At 38.0% G+C, this 23,600-nt stretch overlaps 1 long non-coding RNA gene across 1 annotated transcript; it reads left to right on the forward strand.

The window, feature by feature from the left end:
- Positions 1 to 568: 568 nt before the first annotated feature.
- Positions 569 to 12,991, forward strand: LOC122673203. Its single transcript, XR_006334640.1, has 3 exons — positions 569 to 747; positions 4,733 to 4,734; positions 12,976 to 12,991. It is a non-coding gene; the product is annotated as an uncharacterized LOC122673203 (long non-coding RNA).
- Positions 12,992 to 23,600: the final 10,609 nt, after the last annotated feature.

Raw genomic sequence — 23,600 nt, forward strand, 5'->3', positions numbered from 1 at the left:
GATGCTGGAACCCAAAAAAATAAAGTCTCTCACTGTTTCCACTGTTTCCCCATCTATTTGCCATGAAGTGATGGGACCACATGCCATGATCTTAGTTTTTTTAATGTTGAATTTTAAGCCAGCTTTTTCACTCTCCTCTGTCACTTTCATCAAGAGGCACTTCAGTTCCTTTTCACTTACTGCTGTAAGGGTGGTGTCATCTGCATATCTGAGATTATTGTTATTTCTCCCTGCAATCCTGACTCCAGCTTGTGCTTCACCCAGCCCAGCATTTCACATGATGAATTCTGCATATAAGGTAAATAAGCACGGTGACAATATATAGCCTTGACATACTCCTTTCCCAATTTGGAACCAGTCCATTGTTCCATGTCCAGTTCTAATGATTGCTTCTTGACCTGCATACAGATTTCTCAGGAGGCAGGTCAGATGGTCTGGTATTCCCATCTCTTGAAGAATTTTCCAGTTTGTTGTGATCCACACAGTCAGAGGCTTTGGCGTAGTCAATAAACCACAAGTATAGTTTTTCTGGAACTTTCTTGCTTTTTAAAAGGCTTTGGAGTAGTCAATAAAGCAGAAATAGATGTTTTTCTGAAACTCTCTTGTTTTTCTATGATCCAACAGATGTTGGCAATTTGATCTCTGATTCCTCTGCCTCTTCTAAATCTAGCTTAAATATCTGGAAGTACTTGGTTACATGTTGTTGAAACCTGGTGTGGATAATTTTGAGCATTACTTTGCTAGCATGTGAGATGAGTACAACTGTGTGCTAGTTTGAACATTCTTTGGCATTGCCTTTCTTTGGGATTGGAATGAAAACTGACCTTTCCAGTTCTGTGGCCACTGCTGAGTTTTCCAAATTTTCTGGCATATTGAATGCAACACTTTTGCAGCATTTTTTATAGGATTTGAAATAGCTAAGCTGGAATTCCATCACCTCCACCAGCTTTGTTTGTAGTGACGCTTCCTAAGGCCCACTTGACTTCACATTCCAGGATGTCTTGCTCTAGGTGAGCCAGATGGTGATAATCACCATCATGACTATCTGGGTCATTAAAATCTTTTTTTGTATAGTTCTTCACCGTTCTACACAGTATTCTTACCACCTCTTTTTAATATCTTCTGCTTCTGTTAGGTCTATAGCATCTCTGTGCTTTACTGTGCCCATCTGTGCATGAAATGTCCCTTTGGTATCTCTAATTTTCTTGAAGAGATTTCTAGTCTTTCTCATTCTGTTGTTTTCCTCTATTTCTTTGCACTGATCACTGAGGAAGGCTTTCTTATCTCTCCTTGCTATTCTTTGGAACTCTGCATTCAAATGGGAATATCTTTCCTTTTCGCCTTTGCCTTTTGCTCCTCTTCTTTTCTCAGCTATTTGCAAGGTCTCCTTAGACAACCATTTTGCCTTTTTGCATTTCTTTTTCTTGGGGATGGTTTTCATCACCGCCTCCTGTACAGTGTCACAAACCTTTGTCCATAGTTTTCAGGCACTTTGTCTGTCAGATCTAATCCCTTAAACCTATTTGTTACTTCCACTGTATAATTGTAAGGGATTTGATTTAGGTCATACCTGAATAGTCTAGTGGTTTTCCCTACTGTCTTCAATTTAAGTCTGAATTTGGCAATAAGGAAGTCATGATCTGAGCCACATTCAGCCCTGGTTCTTGCTTTTGCTAACTGTATAGAGCTTCTCCATCTTCGGCTGCAAATAATGTAATCAATCTGATTTCCATATTGACCAAAGACCTTCATGTTGGTGTTTTTAAAAGTGAAAGTGTTAGTCACTCAGTCTTCTCTGACTCTTTGTGACCCCATGAACTATATTCCACCAGGCTCCTCTGTCCATGGAATTCTCAAGGCCAGAGTACAGGACTAGTTTTGCTTGCGCTTCCCCACAGGATCTTCCTGAGCTGGGATTGCACCTGGGTCTCCCGTATTGCAGGCAGATTCTTTGCCATCTGAGCCACCAGGGAAGCCCTGGTGTTTCACAAGGGGCCTACAGTCACAGACCCCAGACAGACACAAAGAGATTTGAATTCTCCTTTGCCTCAGCCATGTATTAGTCTATTAGAATACTTTTGGAACATTTAAATAAATGTAATCTCACTCTTTAACACATTCTGTGTGTGACAAAAATGAACTATTGCAATAAATCTCCAATATCTATACCCTACATGTGCCAGAAATCTTCTGCATGAAATAAAAAAGACAGATTGCTAAGGTTGTTAACCAGAAGGGCTCTTATCTATTCAGGATGGAGAATACTTATAAAAGACGGAATAAAACTCACCATGTGCAGTGGAGTGCTTAGGAGTCCCCAGGGGTATTAGGTATTTGACATTATTTCATCATTTGAAGAATATTTGAGTTTTATCAACATTTTACCACTTATGAATACTTTGCATTAATTTTCAATTGGAAGTAGCACAATTTTTACATTCCTTCTCTTATTCTAGTAATTTTATGGTTAAATATCATAAATTTAGTATACAATTCATCTGGAATTGATTTGGGGTTGGGATTTTGTTGTGCATTTCTACACAGCTACTCAGTTTCCCACCAAGAGTTACTGCATAATTAATCTTCTTAACAACAACAATATTTATATTTAATATTATTGATATTTAACATTTTAATTTTAAATAACATTTAATGTTAACAGTTAATATTTAACAACAATATTGTGTAATATTAATATTATGTAATTCATATTCAGAGTGCCATCCAGAAATATAATACATTGTCATACATAAGCATATCTATTTCTGAACACTATTATTATATGTGTTTGACAAACTTTTACCTGTTTGTCTAGAGTTGCACTATTAGCAATTTATTTTTATTTGCTCCACATTACATTTTTTCTAATTTTTTCAATATATTTATATACACCTTTCTATACAAATTTTAGAATCAGTTAAAATATGTGAAAATGAAGTCTCTCAGTTGTGTCCGAGTCTTTGAGACCCCATGGACTGTACCCTGCCAGGCTTCTCTGTCCATGGGATTTTCCAGGCAAGAGTACTGGAGTGGGTTGCCATTTCCTTCTCCAGGGGATCTTCCCCACCCAACTAAAACATATATGTGTGTGTAAATCTATTAGTTTTTAAATAACCTCATCAAAGTTATAGAATATAATAAAAGGAATTGATAACTTTAAAAATATTTTTATATTCAATATTTATATTCTAAAAATAGGCTTAATATTTTCCTCTCCTCATAGTTGCAAACATCTCTTTCATATATATCATTCATATTTTGTTTCTACATATTTTAATTTATTCGGTTCCTATGTGTGTTGATTATTCACTTCAGTTCTCTCACTGGTTGTTTTATTTGTTGTTTTCTGTTCCTTTTTCTTTCCCTGCAATTTATTTCTAAAGCCTTTTGGTGGGGAACAGCAAGGTAGGGGTACTTGATGGCAGAATCAAGAAGAACCCAATGCAAGATAAGGAGAAATGCATACTAGATGTTGGACTGGCATGGGATATTGAAGCCAAAGCAGGTTGAAGGTGTTCTGCTAAGTCCAAGATAGGCGTAGGGTACAGCCTGCCCATGAAAGGGGAGGAGACTGTCCAGGCCAGGGGAGGGATTCACACTGGAAATGGGAGCTGATTTTCATCAAGAATATTGATCAAATGAAGTCAAGAGTAAGGGTAATAGAAACAGGTTTCTTTCTCATTGAAAAGGAAGTTATATACATCAGGAGAAGGAGAAATGAGTATGTCAATATTTTGTTTATAGGCTTATTTATTTATAAATGTATAGATAAAAATAGTCCTTAGCTTCTCCACTGAGAGGATTTAGGAAAAGCAATACTCCAAGTACAAACTGTGCATGAAATATATTATTATATCAAAAAGCAGGGAGATGCTCAAAGAATGAAGAGCACGTGTCAGCACGTCTCAGAATCCAGACGGGGTGAGTGCTTTCTGGGCATAGAGGTAGTTCTTTGAGTCTGTTTCGAAATGCCACTGATTTTATACTGTGTTTTAATCTTATTTTAAGAGAGCTTCACCTGCATAGAAATGAGGAAACAACTGTCATGTACATTTATTCATTTGGGAAAAATTTCTTTTTTTTTTTTTTCATTTATTTTTATTAGTTGGAGGCTAATTACTTTACAATATTGTAGTGGTTTTTGCCATACATTGACATGAATCAGCCATGGATTTACATGTGTTCACCATCCTGATCCCCCCTCCCGCCTCCCTCTCTACCTGATCCCTCTAGGTCTTCCCAGTGCACCAGGCCCGAGCACTTGTCTCATGCATCAAACCTGGGATGGTGATCTGTTTCACCATAGATAATATACATGTTTCGATGCGGCTCTCTCGAAACATTCCACCCTCGCCTTCTCCCACAGAGTCCAAAAGTCTGTTCTGTACATCTGTGTCTCTTTTTCTGTTTTGCATATAGGGTTATCATTACCATCTTTCTAAATTCCATATATATGTGTTAGTATGCTGTAATGTTCTTTATCTTTCTGGCTTACTTCACTCTGTATAATGGGCTCCAGTTTCATCCATCTCATTAGAACTGATTCAAATGAATTCTTTTTAATGGCTGAGTAATATTCCATGGTGTATATGTACCACAGCTTCTTCATCCATTCGTCTGCTGATGGGCATCTAGGTTGCTTCCATGTCCTGGCTATTATAAACAGTGCTGTGATGAACATTGGGGTGCACGTGTCTCTTTCAGATCTGATTTCCTCAGTGTGTATGCCCAGAAGTGGGATTGCTGGGTCATATGGCAGTTCTATTTCCAGTTTTTTAAGGAATCTCCACACTGTTCTCTATAGCGGCTGTACTAATTTGCATTTCTACCAACAGTGTAAGAGGGTTCCCTTTTCTCCACACCCTCTCCAGCATTTATTGCTTGTAGACTTTTGGATAGCAGCCATCCTGACTGGCGTGTAATGGTACCTCATTGTGGTTTTGATTTGCATTTCTCTGATAATGAGTGATGTTGAGCATCTTTTCATGTGTTTGTCAGCCATCTGTATGTCTTCTTTGGAGAAATGTCTGTTTAGTTCTTTGGCACATTTTTTGATTGGGTCATGGAAAAATTTCTTAAAACTTTTTTTACCTTACTTTTTTTCATTCATTAACTTATTTATTTTAATTAGAGGATAATTGCTTTACAATACTGTGGTGGTTTTTGCCATATATCAGCACGAATCAGCCATGGGTGCACATGTGTCCCCCCATCCTGAACCCCCCTCCCACCCTATCCTTCCAGGTGGGCCCAGAGCACCGGCTTTGAGTGCCCTGTTTATGCATCAAACTTGCACTGGTCATCTATTTTACATATGGCAATACACATGTTTCAATGCATTCTCTCTAGATATGTAAATAGTTTCATTGTGTGGATAACCAGAGATCTTTTGTAAAGACATATTAGCTTTTCATGAGGAAGTGTGCAACACAGAAAAAAACTCATTCCACAAAATGAAGTATCATCAGTGGCAGCTCGGCTGCTGTGAGAGTTAGCTGCAGAAGGGAGGGGACTAGAGGGCATCTCTTTGAGCCTCTTTGCAGGTCAAACAGCACTTATGTGCAGTGCACATTTGGGGTTCCTTAATATAGATTATGGGCTTCCCAGGTGGGTCTAGTGGTAAACAACATGCCTGCCAGTACAGGAGACATCAGAAACACAGGTATGCTTGCTTGGAGCACCTCATGAACAGAGGAGCCTGTCCACAGGGTCACACAGAGTCAGACACAACTGAAACGACTTAGCATGCACACATGCAATATAGATTATATAAGAGCAAAATCCCCCTCCACTCAAGGCAAGGTTGTCATTACTGCATAGCATTTACTGAAAGTCACCAATGCAAAATCATGCAGTAATTTTTCCTGCCAAACTGCAGCACTACCAGCCACATTTTCTTCGCATCCTGCACTCTCCAGGTTTTGCCACATAACCATAGCCACTGTTCACCAAATGTTTACAGATTAGACAAAAATTTTGCTAACATTACCTACCAGATGTATTTATTGCAGTTGAAAGGAGGCATAGAAAGGGGGAAGCTCTCAGAGCATTGTCAGCAAAGTATTTTTAGCTAAGCAAATGGCTTTGGGGATCCTAAAGTAAAAAGGAATTTGACTAACAAGGTGGGTGGCTGCATGGAAATGAGAACCCTGATATCAGTCATCCACAACCGCTGTTGTTAAAGCAACATGAAACACTTGGCTTTTAAACAAAAAATTAATATCAGGCCTATTTCAATAAAATCAATTTAGTATTTCTTGTTATCTAACATAATAGCCCTGAACTAAGGTTATATACTAGTGGAGAGAGTTTTATCACCAATGTCTTTGCCTTGCATAGATCAACACACTAAGTCTCCTTATACTGTAGTATCTGCCATTCTTCCTAACATATCGAGTCTTCTACTATTTGCAAAACTTGGTTTATTAGTCTGTGCTATTGTGTGTGTTCTTTGGTGCTATTGCTAAACTGTCTGAAATCAATTATGAAGCAGGCAAATAACAGTGTAAGTTTTTAAGTAGAAGTTGGGAATCAGCTCATATACAATAGGTAGGTCTGTTCAAGATTCTTTCAGAGTAATAAAGATTTTAATGGAAATTCTTTCCAAGTGCAGTGAGAGAATATCACATAGACATCTGCCTCCCCTTTACATTCATAACCACAGGGTTAAGCTCAGCAGCTAGTCCTTTTATTGGAGAGAATGAACATGTGGACATAGGGTGGAAAGAAGAGAATGGGACAAATTGGGAAACATATATACACTGCGATGTGTAAAACAGCTAATGGGAACCGCTGTAAAGCCCAGGAAGCTTGGTCTGGTGTTCTGTGATGATGCAGAGGGGTGGGGTGGGGACAGAGTCGGGGAGGTCCCGAAGGGAAGGGACATATGTGGACACGTAGCTGATACACTTCATTGTATGGTAGAAACTAACACAACTCTGTAAAGTAATTATACTCCTTACGTTTCAAATTATTATCTGGAAAAAGCTTGCTGTTTCTGTTCAGACACAGTCCAAGGGGATACGTGGTACCAGTGGGAAAGTTCTGTAACTTTCATTTTAAAAAGTGCAAAGACAGTAGTAATCTGATATGAAGAACTTATGCCAAAACTTGGCTGGTATAGTAAGTTTTATGTGATCCTGAGTTCAAAGAAAATAGAGCAAGAGAAAAAGAATACACTGTAAATTTTCTTTCTCTATCAGTCACACCATGTTAAGAAACTATAAAAGTTTATCATGTGCTAAGTTTTCCGCTTTGACTGAAGTGTAAACCCAGCTTTAAATGACATTGTGTTCCGAGCTGCTGGCTCCAAAATGTTGGAAAGGGAAGAAGGTGCAGCGTGGGGACAGCATTTTGCTTGTGGCAACGCTGTGTGTTTCAACAGCTTTCCCTTTGTTGAGAGTCACCTTGAGTGGCTGATGATGCTTGAACCCCCTCAGACTGAGAGCATCTGTAACTTCCGTCCTAATATTTCCTAAGATATAGTCAAAGTTTCAGCTCTAAGAACAGAGTCAAAAAGTAAAAAAAGAGAAAGCTGGCGTTTAGAAGTCAGGTCATGGGCAAATCCAAAGTTTAATTAAAATATCACTAGCTAGGCCAGCTCTCTGCTTTTTCCATTTGTGATGACAGATGCCCATGAATTCACAGCCATGTGCGATACATATTTGAGAATAGTTTTGTCAAAACTAGACACCCGTTCAGTCATTTAACGAAAATGTTAAAAGTGTACTATGGAATATGGCACCATGCTGTATATTGTAGGATACTATGCTGGTGCAGTTCTCCGTGAAATGGAAGAACTAAACTGCCCAGTCAACTTAAAGATTAAACATTTTTATTGCCATAAAATGCTCTCAGGGTCTGACCAAGGTAAAACTGCAGTAGCAGTGATAGTAGTATTCATAATAGTAATAACTGTGATTACTACCATTTTTTAAGTAACCATCATAAGCCAAATATTGTGCTACATCAGTTATCTCATTTAATAACTAAATAAATATGTGTATCCAGCTTCCTCAGCTTGGGGTATAATCAATATCACCACACAGTGGGACCCCACATCCTCATAGCATGCAGATTAGCATTGAGACCAATTTCTCGTGACTTATTCCTCTACTGTGGTATGTAATACCTGTGGGCATTTAAACAGGCATGCGGGTAGGTTCTCTTTATTCCCCTAGCTCTCTGGGAATGTGGACATTCACACAATGTTGTTTAGTTGCTAAGTTGTGTCTGACTCTTTGCAACTCCATGAACTGTAGCCCACCAGGCTCCTTTGTCCATGGATTTCCCAGGCAAGAATACTGGAGTGGGTTTCCATTTCCTTCTCCAAGGGATCTTCCTGATGCAGGGATTGAACCTGCTTCTCCTGCATTGGCAGGTGGGTTCTTTACCACTAAGTCACCTGAGAAGCTATTCACAGAATACCAGAGATGTCTCATCCAGGTTCTGGAGGACCCAGAAACTGCCCTTGCTACACAAACCATTATATCCCTAAAGGATAGAGCAGGAGATTGGCAGGCTTGTGAATATTGTGACAGGAGCTTGAAGCTGCCCCAAGGAAGCTGACATAACAAGCTAAGGTCAGGCTCCAAAGCAGGCAGCCCTTCAGGCTCTGACTGGTGTGGTTGGCCTGGTTATCTTCTATGACACAAGGGACAAGAGACTCAGGATCACCCCTGCTGTCTCCACTGTCCCTTACTTTCCCCAGTTCTTGTGGCTGCCATCATTGACATGTGGGTGCCTAGTTCAGCTGTGAGCAGAGGGGAATGGATATAGTGGGATTAGTAAAGTAAAGTGTTCTGTACATTCTGGGAAAAATCAAAATTTATCTTCAGATCTAGTTACTGACTACAGTCATAAACAACTTCCTCTCAGGTTAATATTGGTGTCCAACACACTACAAGATTGTTTCCTTATTTAGGAAACTAGAGTATAATGCTACTTGCCCTAATTGTTTTCAGTTGCTTTAACATAGTTTATACAATCAGAAAAAAAAAAAAAAAAAAGAAATTTAATGCCTAAGAAATAATAGTGCCAATTTTTTGCATCTATCCTAATTCTTAATTTGAGTCATAAATCATTAACTCAGTGTTTTCGGAGGCCCTTGAGGTAGTGTAGTATGTTATTATTGTTGTTCAGTCACTCAGTTGGGTCCAATTCTTTGCAACTCCAAGGACTGCAGCACACCAGCCTTCCCTGCCCTTCACTGTCTCCCAGAATTTGCTCAGACTCATGTGCATTGAACCAGTGATGCCATCCAACCATCTCATCTTCAGCTGCCCCTGTGCATCTTGCCTTCAGTTTTTCCCAGAATCAGGGTCTTTTCTGAAGAGTCAGCTCTTCGCATCAGGTAGCCAAAGTATTGGAGCTTCAGCTTCAGCATCAGTCCTTCCAATGAACATTCAGGGTTGATATCTTTTAGGATTGACTTGTTTGATCTCCTTGCTGTCCAGGGGACACTCAATAGTGTAGTATGTAACCTTCAGTAATTTTCAAAGTTTGTCATTTTAATCTCAGGCAGAAACAGGCTTATAGAGAGGCAGAGTTGAATGTTATCTCATGCTTAGAGTTTGAAAAGTGTCACAAACAACACACAAATACTGATCCCATTCAGAAATATCTTGCTTTCTAAACAAAGGTGTTTCATGGCCAGGATCAGAATTACAACTCAAACTAGCAAGCAAAAGAGAAGGAAGTTTATTCTTTCCTTAACTGGGAAGTCTGGGAATAACATCCAGGTTCACAAACATGCTGTTGACTTTTTTCTCTCCCTCTGTCTCTCTCTCTCTCATATGTGCACACACAGGTACATACAGATACAAATAGATATACACAGAGAGGCAGGCACGCACGTATGCACATGCACACATACATACACACACAACCTTAATGTACCAGGGATGTTAATGCTGTTGTCATTCCCATATATGCAGACAGGATTACTTAACACAGTCAGGCAAAGTGGTCTAGACGGCTTGGGAGTAGCATCCTTCCAAGGTTATAAATATCTCTGGGGAAAAATATCCTTCATAATATCCATTTATGTTCCTTACAAGATGCTGAACTTAAGCAGGTTCCCTCCTACATGATCTACAGTTGAGGAACTACAGAGAACAGATTAGAGGAAGCTGTGAGGCTGCCTAAGGAAGAACTAAATGTTGTTTGAAGTGTTCTGTGTTGGGCTGCAGGGCACTGCAGCCCGAGGCAGGGGTGCATTAAAAAATAGGAAGGCAGTTGAAAAGCAGCTCTTAGTTCTCCACGTCGTTGCCTTGGGAAATGCAGTGCCTGACTATTCTGGGGGAATCGGTGCCAAGGCTCAAACAGCTGTGTATAGGATGTCTAGAAGAGTATCATCAGGGAAGCAGGGAAACCTTGAATGAGAAAGGTTTGAGATAAACTTTTCCCAAAGCAACTTGTTCAAACCTCTACTCCTCACCTCCTGATCTTTTGCAAGAGAGATTCAATGAAAGGAGGACTTCCTCCTAGTGTTGTTTCTTTCAGACTCTTCTACATACTGAATTTCATTTTGAAATGTTGAATAAACTTGAATTTCTATAAAAGGTCTACTAGGACTAAGTGAGATTGTATTGATTCTATAGATCAATTTTGGGGGTAAAGATGTTTAACAATAGTGGGCCCTTAGACCCATGAAAACGTTGTATCTCTCTGTTTAAGCTTTTTTTTTTTTTTTTTTCAGTTTTATCAGTAATGTTTAGTAGTTTTTAGTGTGTAGTTCTTGGAAAACTTTTGTTACATTTACTATTTTCACATTTCAATGTTATAGAAATGGTCCTGGTTTTAAATTAAATTTCATATTGTTTGTAGCTACTATATATAAATAAACATCATTTTGTACATTGATTTTCTATCCTGCAAACTTGTAAAACTCACTTGTTAATTTAGGTAGCTTTGATGTATTTTCCATCAAGTTTTCTACATAAAAAATCATATGTCTACAAAGAAAACATATACTTTTTTTTTCTATTTGGATGACTTTTTTTAACAGTTTTTAAAAAGGAACTCTTGTATACTGTTAGTGGGAATGTAAATTGTTGCAGCCACTATGGAAAACAGAATGGGGTTCCCAAAAAACTAAAAGTAGGACAATCATATGATCTAGTAATTCAAATGCTAGCTATATATGTGAATAAAATGAAAACACTAATTCAAAAAGATAAATATACCCAAATATTCACAATAGCAATTTTTGCAATGGCCAAGATACAGAAGCAAAATAAGTACCTATTGACACATGAATGGATAAGGAGTATATGGTATATATATAAAATGTAATATTATTCAACCATAGAAAAGAATGAAATATTTCCATTTTCAGTTAACTTGGACAAACTAGAGAATACTAGACTTAGTGAAAAAAGTCAGAGAAAGACAGATACTAAATATGTATCACTTAAATGTGGAATCTGAAATATAAAACAGATGAATGTATATAATAAAACAGATACAGACTCACAGACATAGAAAACAAACTAGTGGTTGCCAATAGGGAGAGGGAAAGGGAAAGGGGTGAGATACGCATATGGGATTAAGATATACAAACTTCTTGTGTTTTATATATATATAAAACAGCACAGGGAAATATAGCTGTTATTTTGTACTAACTGTAAATGTGCTTCCCTGATGAGTTTTTATATTGACCACCTTTTCATATATGTGTTGGTCACTTTTTTTTTTTTTTTTCATTTATTTTTATTAGTTGGAGGCTAATTACTTCACAATATTTTAGTGATTTTTGCCATACATTGACATGAATCAGCCATGAATTTACATGTGTTCCCCATCCTTATCCCCCCTCCCGCATCCCTCACCATCCCATCCCTCTGGGTCTTCCCAGTGCACCAGCCCTGAGCACTTGTCTCATTCATCCAACCTGGGCTGGTGATCTGTTTCACTCTTGATAGTATAGTTGTTTCAGTTATTCTCTCAGGTCATCCCACCCTCGCCTTCTCCCACAGAGTCCCAAAGTCCGTTCTGTACATCTGTGTCTCTTTTTCTGTTTTGCATATAGGATTATCGTTACCATCTTTTTAAATTCCATATAGATGTGTTAGTATACTGTATCGGTGTTTATCTTTCTGGCTTACTTCACTCTGTATAATGGGCTCCAGTTTCATCCATCTCATCAGACCTGGTTCAAATGAATTCTTTTTAATGGCTGAGTAATATTCCATTGCGTATATGTACCATAGCTTCCTTATCCATTCATCTGCTAATGGGCATCTAGGGTGCTTCCATGTCCTGGCTATTATAAACAGTGCTGCGATGAACAATGGGGTGCACGTGTTTCTTTCAGTTCTGCTTTCCTCAGTGTGTATGCCCAGCAGTAGGATTGCTGGGTCATATAGTAGTTCTATTTCCAGTTTTTTAAGGAATCTACATGCTGTTCTCCATAGCAGCTGTGCTAGTTTGCATTCCCACCAACAGTGTAAGAGGGTTCCCTTTTCTCCACACCCTTTCCAGCATTTATTGCTTGTAGACTTTTGGATAGCAGCCATCCTGACTGGCGTGTAATGGTACCTCATTGTGGTTTTGATTTGCATTTCTCTGATAATGAGTGATGTTGCACATCTTTTCCTGTGTTTGTTAGCCATCTATATGTCTTCTTTGGATAAATGTCTGTTTAGTTCTTTGGCCCATTTTTTTGATTGGGTCATTTATTTTTCTGGAATTAAGCTGCAGGAGATGCTTATATATTTTTGAGATTAATCCTTTGTCTGTTGCTTCGTTTGCTATTATTTTTTCCCAATCTGAGGGCTGTCTTTTCACCTTGCTTATAGTTTCCTTTGTTGTGCAAAAGCTTCTGAGTTTCATTAGGTCCCATTTGTTTATTTTTGCTTTTAATTCCAATATTCTGGGAGGTGGGTCATAGAGGATCCTGCTGTGATTCATGTCGGAGAGTGTTTTGCCTATGTTCTCCTCTAGGAATTTTAAAGTTTCTGGTCTTACATTTAGATCTTTAATCCATTTTGAGTTTATTTTTGTGTATGGTTTTAGAAAGTGTTCTAGTTTCATTCTTTACAGGTGGTTGACCAGTTTTCCCAGCACCACTTGTTAAAGAGGTTGTCTTTTTTCCATTGTATATTCTTGCCTCCCTTGTCGAAGATAAGGTGTCCATATGTTTGTGGATTTATCTCTGGGCTTTCTATTCTGTTCCATTGATCTATATTTCTGTCTTTGTGCCAGTACCATACTGTCTTGATGATTGTGGCTTTGTAGTATAGTCTGAAGTCAGGCAGGTTGATTCCTCCAGTTCCATTCTTCTTTCTCAAGATTACTTTGGCTATTCAAGGTTTTTTGTATTTCCATACAAATTGTGAAATTATTTGTTCTAGTTCTCTGAAAAATACCGTTGGCAGCTTGATAGGGATTGCATTGAATCTATAGATTGCTTTGGGTAGTATATTCATTTTCACAGAACCAATTCTTCCAATCCATGAACACGGTATGTTTCTCCATCTCTTTGTGTCCCCTTTGATTTCTTTCATCAGTGTTTTATAGTTCACTGTGTATAGGTCTTTCATTTCTTTAGGTAGATATACTCCTAAGTATTTTATTCTTTTAGTTGCAATGGTGAATGGTATTGTTTCCTTAATTTCTCTTTCTGTTTTCTCATTGTTAGTGTATAGGAATGCAAGGGATTTCTCTGTGTTAATTTTATATCCTGCAAATTTACTATATTCGTTGATTAGCTCTAGTAATTTTCTGGTAGAGTCTTTAGGGTTTTCTATGTAGAGGATCATGTCATCTGCAAACAGCGAGAGTTTCACTTCTTCTTTTCCTATCTGGATTCCTTTTACTTCTTATTCTGCTCTGATTGCCTTGGCCAAAACTTCCAAAACTATGTTGAATAGTAGTGGTGAGAGTGGGCACCCTTGTCTTGTTCCTGATTTTAGGGGAAATGCTTTCAATTTTTCACCATTGAGAGTAATGCTTGCTGTGGGTTTGTCATATATAGCTTTTATTATGTTGAGGTATGTTCCTTCTATGCCTGTTTTCTGAAGAGTTTTAATCATAAATGGATGCTGAATTTTGTCAAAGGCTTTCTCTGCATCTATTGAGACAATCATATGGTTTTTATCTTTCAACTTGTTAATGTGGCGTATTACATTGATTGATTTGTGAATATTAAAGAATCCTTGCATTCCCGGGATAAAGCCCACTTGGTCATGATGTATGATCTTTTTAATATGTTGTTGGATTCTGTTTGCTAGAATTTTGTTAAGGATTTTTGCATCTATGTTCATCAGTGATATTGGCCTGTAGTTTTCTTTTTTTGTGGCATCTTTGTCTGGTTTTGGTATTAGGGTAATGGTGGGCTCATAGAATGAGTTTGGAAGTTTGCCTTCTGCAATTTTCTGGAAGAGTTTGAGTAAGATTGGTGTTAGCTCTTCTCTAAATTTTTGGTAGAATTCAGCTGTGAAGCCATCTGGTCCTGGGCTTTTGTTTGCTGGAAGATTTCTGATTACAGTTTTGATTTCTGTGCTTGTGATGGGTCTGTTAAGATCTTCTATTTCTTCCTGGTTCAGTTTTGGAAAGTTAAACTTTTATAAGAATTTGTCCATTTCTTCCAAGTTGTCCATTTTATTGGCATAGAGCTGCAGGTAGTAGTCTCTTATGATCCATTGTATTTCAGTGTTGTCTGTTTTGATATCTCCATTTTCATTTCTTATTTTGTTGATTTGGTTCTTCTCCCTTTGTTTCTTGATGAGTCTGGCTAACAGTTTGTCAATTTTATTTACCTTTTCAAAAAACTAGCTTTTAGCTCTGTTGATTTTTCTATGGTCTCTTTTGTTTCTTTTGCATTTATTTCTGCCCTAATTTTTAAGATTTCTTCCCTTATACTAACCCTGGGGTTATTCATTTCTTCCTTCTCTAGTTGCTTTAGGTGTAGAGTTAGGTTATTTATTTGACTTTTATCTTGTTTCTTGAGGTAAGCCTGTATTGCTATGAACCTTCCCCTTAGCACTGCTTTTACAGTGTCCCTTAGGTTTTGGGTTGTTGTGTTTTCATTTTCATTCTTTTCTATGCATTTTGATTTCTTTTTTTATTTCTTCTATGATTTGTTGGTTATTCAGAAGCGTGTTTATTTATCCTCCATATGTTGGAATTTTTAATAGTTTTTTTTCCTGTAATTGAGATCTAATTTTACTGCATTGTGTCAGAAAAGATGACTGGAATGATTTCAATTTTTTTGAATTCACCAAGGCTAGATTTATGACCCAGGATGTGATCTACTCTGGAGAAAGTTCCATGTGCACTTGAGAAAATGGTGAAATTGGTTGTTTTGGGGTGAAATGTCCTATAGATATCAATTAGGTCTAGCTGGACCATTATGTCATTTAAAGTTTGTGTTTCCTTGTTAATTTTCTGTTTAGTTGATCTATCCATAGGTGTGAGTGGGGTATTAAAGTCTCCCACTATTATTGTGTTATTGTTAAATTCCCCTTTCATACTCGTTAGCATTTGCCTTACATATTGTAGTGCTCCTATGTTGGGTGCATATATATTTATAATTGTTCCAGCTTCTTCTTGAATCGATACTTTGATCATTATGTAGTGTCCTTCTTTGTCTCTTTTCACAGTCTTTATTTTAAAGTCTATTTTATCTGATATGAGTATTGTGACTCCTGCTTTCTTTTGTTCTCCGTTTGCGTGAAATATTTTTTTCCAGCCCCACTTTCAGTCTGTATGTGTCCCTTGTTTTGAGATGGGTCTCTTGTAGACAGCATATATAGGGGTTTTGCTTTTGTATCCATTCCGCCAGTCTTTGTCTTTTGGTTGGGGCATTCAACCCATTTACATAAAGTGGTTATTGATAAGTATGGCCCTGCTGCCATTTGCTTTGTTGTTTTGGATTCACGTTTATACAACCTTTCTGTGTTTCCTGTCTAGAGAAGATCCTTTAGCATTTGTTGAAGATCTGGTCTGGTGGTGCTGAATTCTCTCAGCTTTTGCTTGTCTGTAAAGCTTTTGAATTCTCCTTCATATCTGAATGAGATCCTTGCTAGGTACAGCAATCTGGTTGTAGGTTATTCTCTTTCATTACTTTAAGTATGTCCTGCCATTCCCTTCTGTCCTGAAGAGTTTCTATTGAAAGATCAGCTGTTATCCTTATAGGAATCCCCTTGTGTGTTATATGTTCTTTCTCCCTTGCTGCTTTTAATGTTTGTTCTCTGTGTTTGATCTTTATTAATTTGATGAATATGTGTCTTGGGGTGTTTTGCTTTGGGTTTATCCTGTTTCAGACTCTCTGGGTTTCTTGGACTTGTGTGACTATTTCCTTCCCAATTTTAGGGAAGTTTTCAGCTATTATCTCCTCAAGTATTTTTCATGGCCTTGCTTTTTATCTTCTTCTTCTGGGACTTCTATACCCAAATGTTGGGGCATTTCACGTTGTCCTAGAAGTCCCTGAGGTTGTCCTTATTTCTTTTGATTCTTTTTTTCTTTTTTCCTCTCTGTTTCATTTATTTCCACCATTTTATCTTCTACCTCACTTATCCTATCTTCTGCCTCCGTTATTCTTCTGTTGGTTCCCTCTAGAGTGTTTTTTTATCTCATTTATTGCATTATTCATTTTTAATTGACTCTTTTTTATTTCTTCTAGGTCCTTACTAAACATTTCTTGCATCTTCTCAATCCTTGTCTCCAGGCTATTTATCTGTAACTCTATTTTGTTTTCAAGATTTTGGATCATTTTTATTATCATTATTCTAAATTCTTTTTCAGGTAGATTCCCTATCTCCTCCTCTTTTGTTTGGCTTGGTGGGCATTTTTCATGTTCCTTTGCCTGCTGGGTATTTCTCTGCCTTTTCATCTTGTTTAGATAGTTGTGTTTGGGGTGCCCTTTCTGTATTCTGGAGGTCTGTGGTTCCTTTTTATTGTGGAGGTTTCTCCCAGTGGGTGGGGATGGACGATTGGCTTGTCAAGGTTTCCTCCTTAGGGAAGCTTGCTTCAGTGTTCTGGTGGGTGGAGCTGGATTTCTTCTCTCTGGAGTGCAATGGAGTGTCCAGTAGTGAGTTTTAAGATGGGTCTATGGGTTTGGTTTGACTTTGGGCAGCCTGTATGTTGACACTCAGGGCTATGTTCCTGCATTGCTGGAGAATTTGTGTGGTGTGTCTTGCTCTGGAACTTATTGGCTCTTGGGTGGTGGTGGTTTCAGTGTAGGTATGGAGGCTTTTGGATGATCTCTTATTAATTAATGTTCCCTGTAGTCAGGAATTCTCTGGTGTTCTCAGGTTTTGGGCTTAAGCCTCTTGCCTCTGGATTTCAGTCTTATTCTCCCAGTAGCCTCAAGACTTCTCCATCCATACAGCACTGATAATAAAACTTCTAGGTTAATGGTGAAAGGACTCTCCACCATGAGGGACACCCAGAGAGGTTCACAGAGTTACATGAAGAGGAGGAGAGGGAGGAAGGAGATAGAGGTGAGCAGGAGGAGAAAAGGGGGTACTCAAGAGGAGAGAGACAGATCTAGGCAGTACTCTGTTCCCTAAGTGTTCTCCACAGCCCAGAACACCACAGAGATTCACAGTATTGGATTGAGAAGAGAAGGGTGAGGGAGGAAATAGAGGTGATCTGGGGGAGAAAAAGGAGAGTCAAAAGGGGGAGAGAGTAATCTAACCAGTAATCACACTCCTGAATAAAAATGGATACTGAAGATTGGATTCTTAAATGTCCAAAATTGATATCAAATACTGGAAAACAAAGATTAAAAATCTAGAGTAGAGGTTAGACTCTTAAAAATACAATATAAAAAAAAAGCAAAAAAAAAATTAAGAACTATATATGAAGTTTGCTTTAAAAAATAGGATCCTTTTTTTTTTTTTTTTTTTGGCCGGGTTATAGTGGGTTATAAAAATGAAAATTAAGGAGTAATAGAGGACTTAAAAAAAGAGAGAGAGAGAGAAAATTAATTAAAAAAAATAATAGTATAAATATATCTAGGAATTTCTCTGGAGCTGTTGCAGGCAGTGTGGGTTCAGTTCAATTTCAGATAGCTCCTTGTTCCAGCTTACACTTCTCGATGTCTATAGGCCCCCTCCAGTGTAGCCGGTGTTAACTACAGGGATTTTAATCTGTTGCACTGGTCACTTCTAAAGCGGTTCCCTTTGTTTGTTTGGCTTCTGTTTGCAGGCCTCTTCAGTGTCTAATTTCCGCCCTGACACAAACGGGTGGAGGAGGTCTCTTGTTTAGGTTCAGTTGTTCTGTGGAGAGATGGGGCGCTGCAGACAAATGTCACTGGCCTGTGTGGGGAGCACTCGCGGTTTTCCGGCCACACTGGGTTTGCCCCGGCCCGCGGTGGGCGTGTGTGCTTTCCCCGTCTACACTGCTCAGGCTCCAGGCTGCTCTCCAGGGAGTGGGCCCTGAGTTGCATGCACTTCCTAGGCCTAAGCCACTCAGGTTCCCATTTTTGGGTACTCCGCAAAGACGCAGACTGGGTTGGGCCTGCGTTTTGTGCCTTCCCCGTCCGAGCAGCTCAGGCAGCCAGGAACTTGCCGAGCACACTCTCCCTGGGTGCGGTGCGCCTTATCCCCTCCACGGTTCCAGCCTCAGTTTCCGGAAGTTCCAGTCCAGTGCCCCTTGTTTGTCTTCCAGGGAGCTGATCTCTAGCTGAGACCCTCCCGGTGGATGTCAGCCATCCAGAATCTCAGGAAGTCTTTGGTTAGAAGCTGGAAGCCTGTTTGCAGTTTGGTAGGGATGCCATCTCTGGGGCCAAGTTTGCCCCTTTGCCCTCCCCCTTGCCTCCGATGGGGGATGGGCCGGCCCACCGCCGGCTAGCTCTTCTCTGGTATTCGCTCAGTCCTTCGTTCTGGGAATGGGTGGGTAGTGCCTAAATTAAGGCTTTTCCCAGGTTAATTCTCTCTCTTGCTATTGCACAGTTTAAGTTGCTATCTCTCCTTAGCTCCCTCCGATTGCCCTCAGGGCATTCAGGCCCAGTCCTTACCCTAAGCATTGCCACCCGCTCCTCTCCGTTCCGCCTCCACTTACTGGTGGCGGATGCGAGAGTCTGGGGTACTTTCTTACTGGGCATTGCTTGTAGACATGTCATCTCTGGGTTTTATTTGTTTTCCCTCCCAGTTAGGTTGCCCTCTGAGATTTGAAAACTTCCAGCAGACCTGCCAGTGAGAGGGTTTCCTGGTGTTTGGAAACTTCCTCTATTACAACTCCCTTCCCGGAATGGATCTCCATCCCTAATTCTATTGTCTCTCTTTTTATCTTTTATATTTTGTGCTACCTCCTTTTGAAGACAATGGGCTGCTTTTCTGGGTGCCTGATCTGGGTTTTCTGATCTGCTAGCGATCAGAAGTTGTTTTGTGGAGTTTGCTCAGCATTCAAATGATCTTTTGATGAATCTGTGGGGGAGAAAGTGGTCTCCCCATCCTATTTATCCGCCATCTTAGCTCCTCCGTTTTTTTTCTTTAGAGAAATATTTATTCAAGTCCACTGACCATTTTTTAACTTTGTTTTCTGCTACTGAGTTGTAGGAATTTGTTATACATTTTAAGTATTAGTTTCTAACAGATTTGGGGCTTGCAGATACTGCAGCCTCATTCCATAGGTTGCATTTTCATTTTATTGATTTATTTTCTTGCTGTGCAGAAGCATTTTAGTTTCTGTGGTCCCAATTGTCAGTGTTTGCTTTTGTTGTCCTTTTAGTGTCATATTCAAGAACTCAATCCCAAGACCAGTGTCAACGATTTTACCACCTATGTTTTCTTCTAAGAGTTTTGCAGTTTCAAACCTTATGTTTGTCTTTAATCTATTTTGAGTTAATTGTATACGGTGTAAGGAAAGGGTCAAAATTCACTCTTTTGCCTATAGCTGTCCAGTTTTTCCAGCACCATTTGTTAAAGAGATTATCCTTTCCCCATTGTTTCTTAGCTAATAACCAAGAATATCCTATTGTATTCCTGGCTCTCTTGTCAAAGAACAGTTGACTTTAAATGCATAGGTTTATTTCTGGACACTTTTTGCTTCTTCATTGGTCTAATATGTCTGTCTTTAGCCAGTATCATACTGCTTTGATGACTATACCTTCATTATATATTTTGAAACCATGAAGTGTGACAATTCCAGCTTTCTTTTTTCTCAGTATTGTTTTAGCTATTTGGGACCTTTTGTGGTGCCATATGAATTTTAAGATTTTTTTTTTTAGTTTCCATGAAAATGTTTTTGAGATTTTGATTCTAATTCTCACCTTACTGTTCTGGCTAAAACCACCAGTACTTAAGTATTGAAAGGAGACATTTTTACTTATTCCTAATTTAAGGAGAAAGCATTTAGTTTTTCACCATAGAGGGATATTAGGTGTTGGTTTTTGTACATGCTCTCTGTGAGTTTTGAGAAGTTTCTTCCTATACCTAGCTTTTAAAGATTATTTTTTAAAATATTTCAGATTTTGTTAAATAATTGTTCTGTGTTGATTGAGATGATCATATGGTAAAGTTTCTGAATATGGTGAATTACATTGATTATTTTGGAATATTAAACCGTTACTGGGATAAGTCTTACTTGGTCATAAGGTAATTTTTAATGCAATTTAGTGTTTCCTTTCACTTCTACTCTGTATATTCTTTCTGGTGTAACTCTCAGTCTGGTATTGAAATTTTGGGATTAATATTCTAATTTCCTTATTTTTTATGCTAATTTAGATTTATTTTAAGAGAATCTCTTTAACTTTTTTTTTTTACTAAAATTCAGTATTTTTTTTAATCCACCTATATGATTTTTAATTTCTAAGAACTCTTTATTATTACATTATTAAAAATGTACTTTTTCTTTTGGCATTTTATTATACTGCCTGTATCATCTCAATTTACTTTGTGTTTCTATTTTAATTATTTGGTTTGTTGCAGTATTTCATGGTGAAGAGTTTTCTCAGATGTTTCATATTCATTTTTTGTCTGTTTTTACTTAATACTGTGGGGTTTCCCTGGTGTCTCAGATGGTAAAGAATTTGCCTGCAAAGCAGGAGAGCTGGGTTCAATCCCTGGGTCAGGAAGATCCACTGACCCAGGAAGATACAGGAAGATTCTTGCCTGGAGATTTCCATGGACAGAAGAATCTGGCCACAGTCCATGGGTTGCAAAGAGTCAGACATGACTGAGAAACTAACACATGTTTAATAATAAGATGATTACAAGGTCACTGATGTTCTCTGTGCATGAGCGGATCTTGGAAACTGGTGTATTTGATCAGAAATCCTAGTGCTTTTTTGAGCAAGCTGTAAATATTAATAACCTCATATCTTTCTTCTGGAGTTGTTCAATTTCCTTAAAGGAAAAAGATCCTCTAATCCCATGTTGAAAATTAAACTCTTATTTAGCAGTAATATTTTAGCTAAGTTCCAAAGGGCACCAGAAATTGAGTCTCACAATTCAATATGGAAAGTTCATATACTCATCATGTTTTGGCATGGTTGCCTAGTTCACATCTTGCACCCTGCTGTGTTAAATGTTCCCTGGACTGGAGTATCTCTTGCTCACTATTTTCAGAGGGAAACCTTATTACCCCCCCCCCCCCAAATTTAGGGGTAGATGGGCAGATGCCTACCTGGATTAGATATGTGAGGAGACCGTGGTGTCTAATTGGTCTAACTGTACTTCCTGAGCTTTGGAACATTTTTTTTTTTTTAAAGTACACCCTTTAGCTTCAGGAACTTTTATTAAATATATCACACCTGCCTTTGAAACTAAAGCAGTATTAAGATTGTTGACATAATTTTTTCTTTTAATCTTCTCCTGAGACTGAAGGTATAAGGTATATTTTTTATTAGTAATTATCTATTTATCTAATTCTTCATTTTCAATGCAGTTAGCAACTCTGTACCTCCAAGGTCACTTCACAATTTTCCTTGGATACTTCTCACTGCCAGTGAAGTCAACATTTATGTTTTTTTAAACATAACATAAAAAAATTTAGCCTTCAATCTTGGTTCCTCTGAACTTATATTTTATTTTTTTTTTAATAATGTCAGAATTCATCAAGTGAAGTACCACTTTTCTTCATATAAATCCAGAAAAAATATAGCTTAAACTTACAATGCTTAACAGATCTCAGAATATTTTTCAACTGCATTTTTCATATGATAATTTTTCATTTTTCATTATGATAATCCCTAGAGTATTGAAAATAATTTTAGGTATTTTCTTTATTTTTCATGATGAAAATATGAAGACTCATTAACAACCACAAGCACATTAAGTGGTAAAAACAGGATCCAACATGTATTCCTTATTTTTTTCTGCTTTTTCTACTGGAAAGACTTTAAAAGGTAAGCCATATATTCATATAATGGATCTGGGTGGTTTATTAAAATGTCATTTTTGACAGAAGTCAATACTGTGTATGTTCTGTCTGGTATCTCACAGTGACCCCTGGGTAAGCTGCATATTTTGTGTCAGCATCTCTAAAATGATAACTTATTCCTTAATGGTTAAAAACTTTTCTTTCTCCAATTGGTCTCCAAACACTAGAACTTGAGTTCCATTCTTCTCCTTTGAAACTTCCTAGCGTCTTAAACCTGAAAAGAATGCTAACTCCCTTGTTACCTGGGTGCTCACCCAGTCCAGGAATTGTTTCAGTAGCCTATCCTGGCACAGCTGTATTCTTTGTATTCCCACATTATAAAAAGCTATAAGATCATAATCAGTCATTTCCCAGATTTCTTCCAATAGAAACACAGATAAATATCCTGGAAGTGTTCAAGTGTAAATGACAGAAATGTCATTTCAATTTCAAACAGCTATGATACTTTCCCTCAGGAATAGAATACTTATGACTTGCAGTTATAAATCATTTGGGAATAAATTACTCCTCAGGAACTTAAGTTGTCAATAACAAAGCAATGCATTTAGACTCAGCTTTCATTGAGTCAAGTGATGAATTAAAAATATGCTATTCTAGCCTACTGCCTGTGAAGAGCTCACAATCATGTCTTAGAGTCTTAAAAAATGATGACCTTTATTTAGTCATTTCTATAATTAAATGATATCTAGTTGATAAAATTTAAAAGTGTAATTCATATTTCATTTGATAAGGTTAATTTTTGTGGATACATGCATAAAAATTTCTTTAAAAATTGACAGTCACTTCAACAGTAAAGGGAATTCATTGGTATATATAACTGAGAATCTGAAAATGACTGATTTCAGACAAAGCTTGATACAGTACCACAAATAATGTCACCAAAGACCAAGTTTCTTTCTAGGTCTGCACTCTTTGTAGTAAATGTATGACTCTTAAATTTCACACAGATAAAGTCTCCAGTCTGTATGCTGAATGGTAGTTGCTCAGTTGTGTCTGAGTCTTTGCAAACCACTGGGGACTATAACCCACCAAACTCCTCTGTCCATGGAATTCTCCAGGCAAGAATACTGTAGTGGGTTGCTATTCCCTTCTCCAGGGAATCTTTCTGAACCAGGGATTTAACTCAGGTCTCCTGCATTACAGGAGGATTCTTTATCATCTGACACCCCTGTAAAAGTTTCCTTTCATCTCCTAAATTAGCTGTGGTATATGCTTATCTGTAAATTCATCATTACTGAGAGTAAGAGAACCATACTTGGGGGCTGATC

The sequence above is a fragment of the Cervus elaphus genome, chromosome 17 (assembly GCF_910594005.1).
Source record: "Cervus elaphus chromosome 17, mCerEla1.1, whole genome shotgun sequence".
NCBI classification, from domain to species: domain Eukaryota; kingdom Metazoa; phylum Chordata; class Mammalia; order Artiodactyla; family Cervidae; genus Cervus; species Cervus elaphus.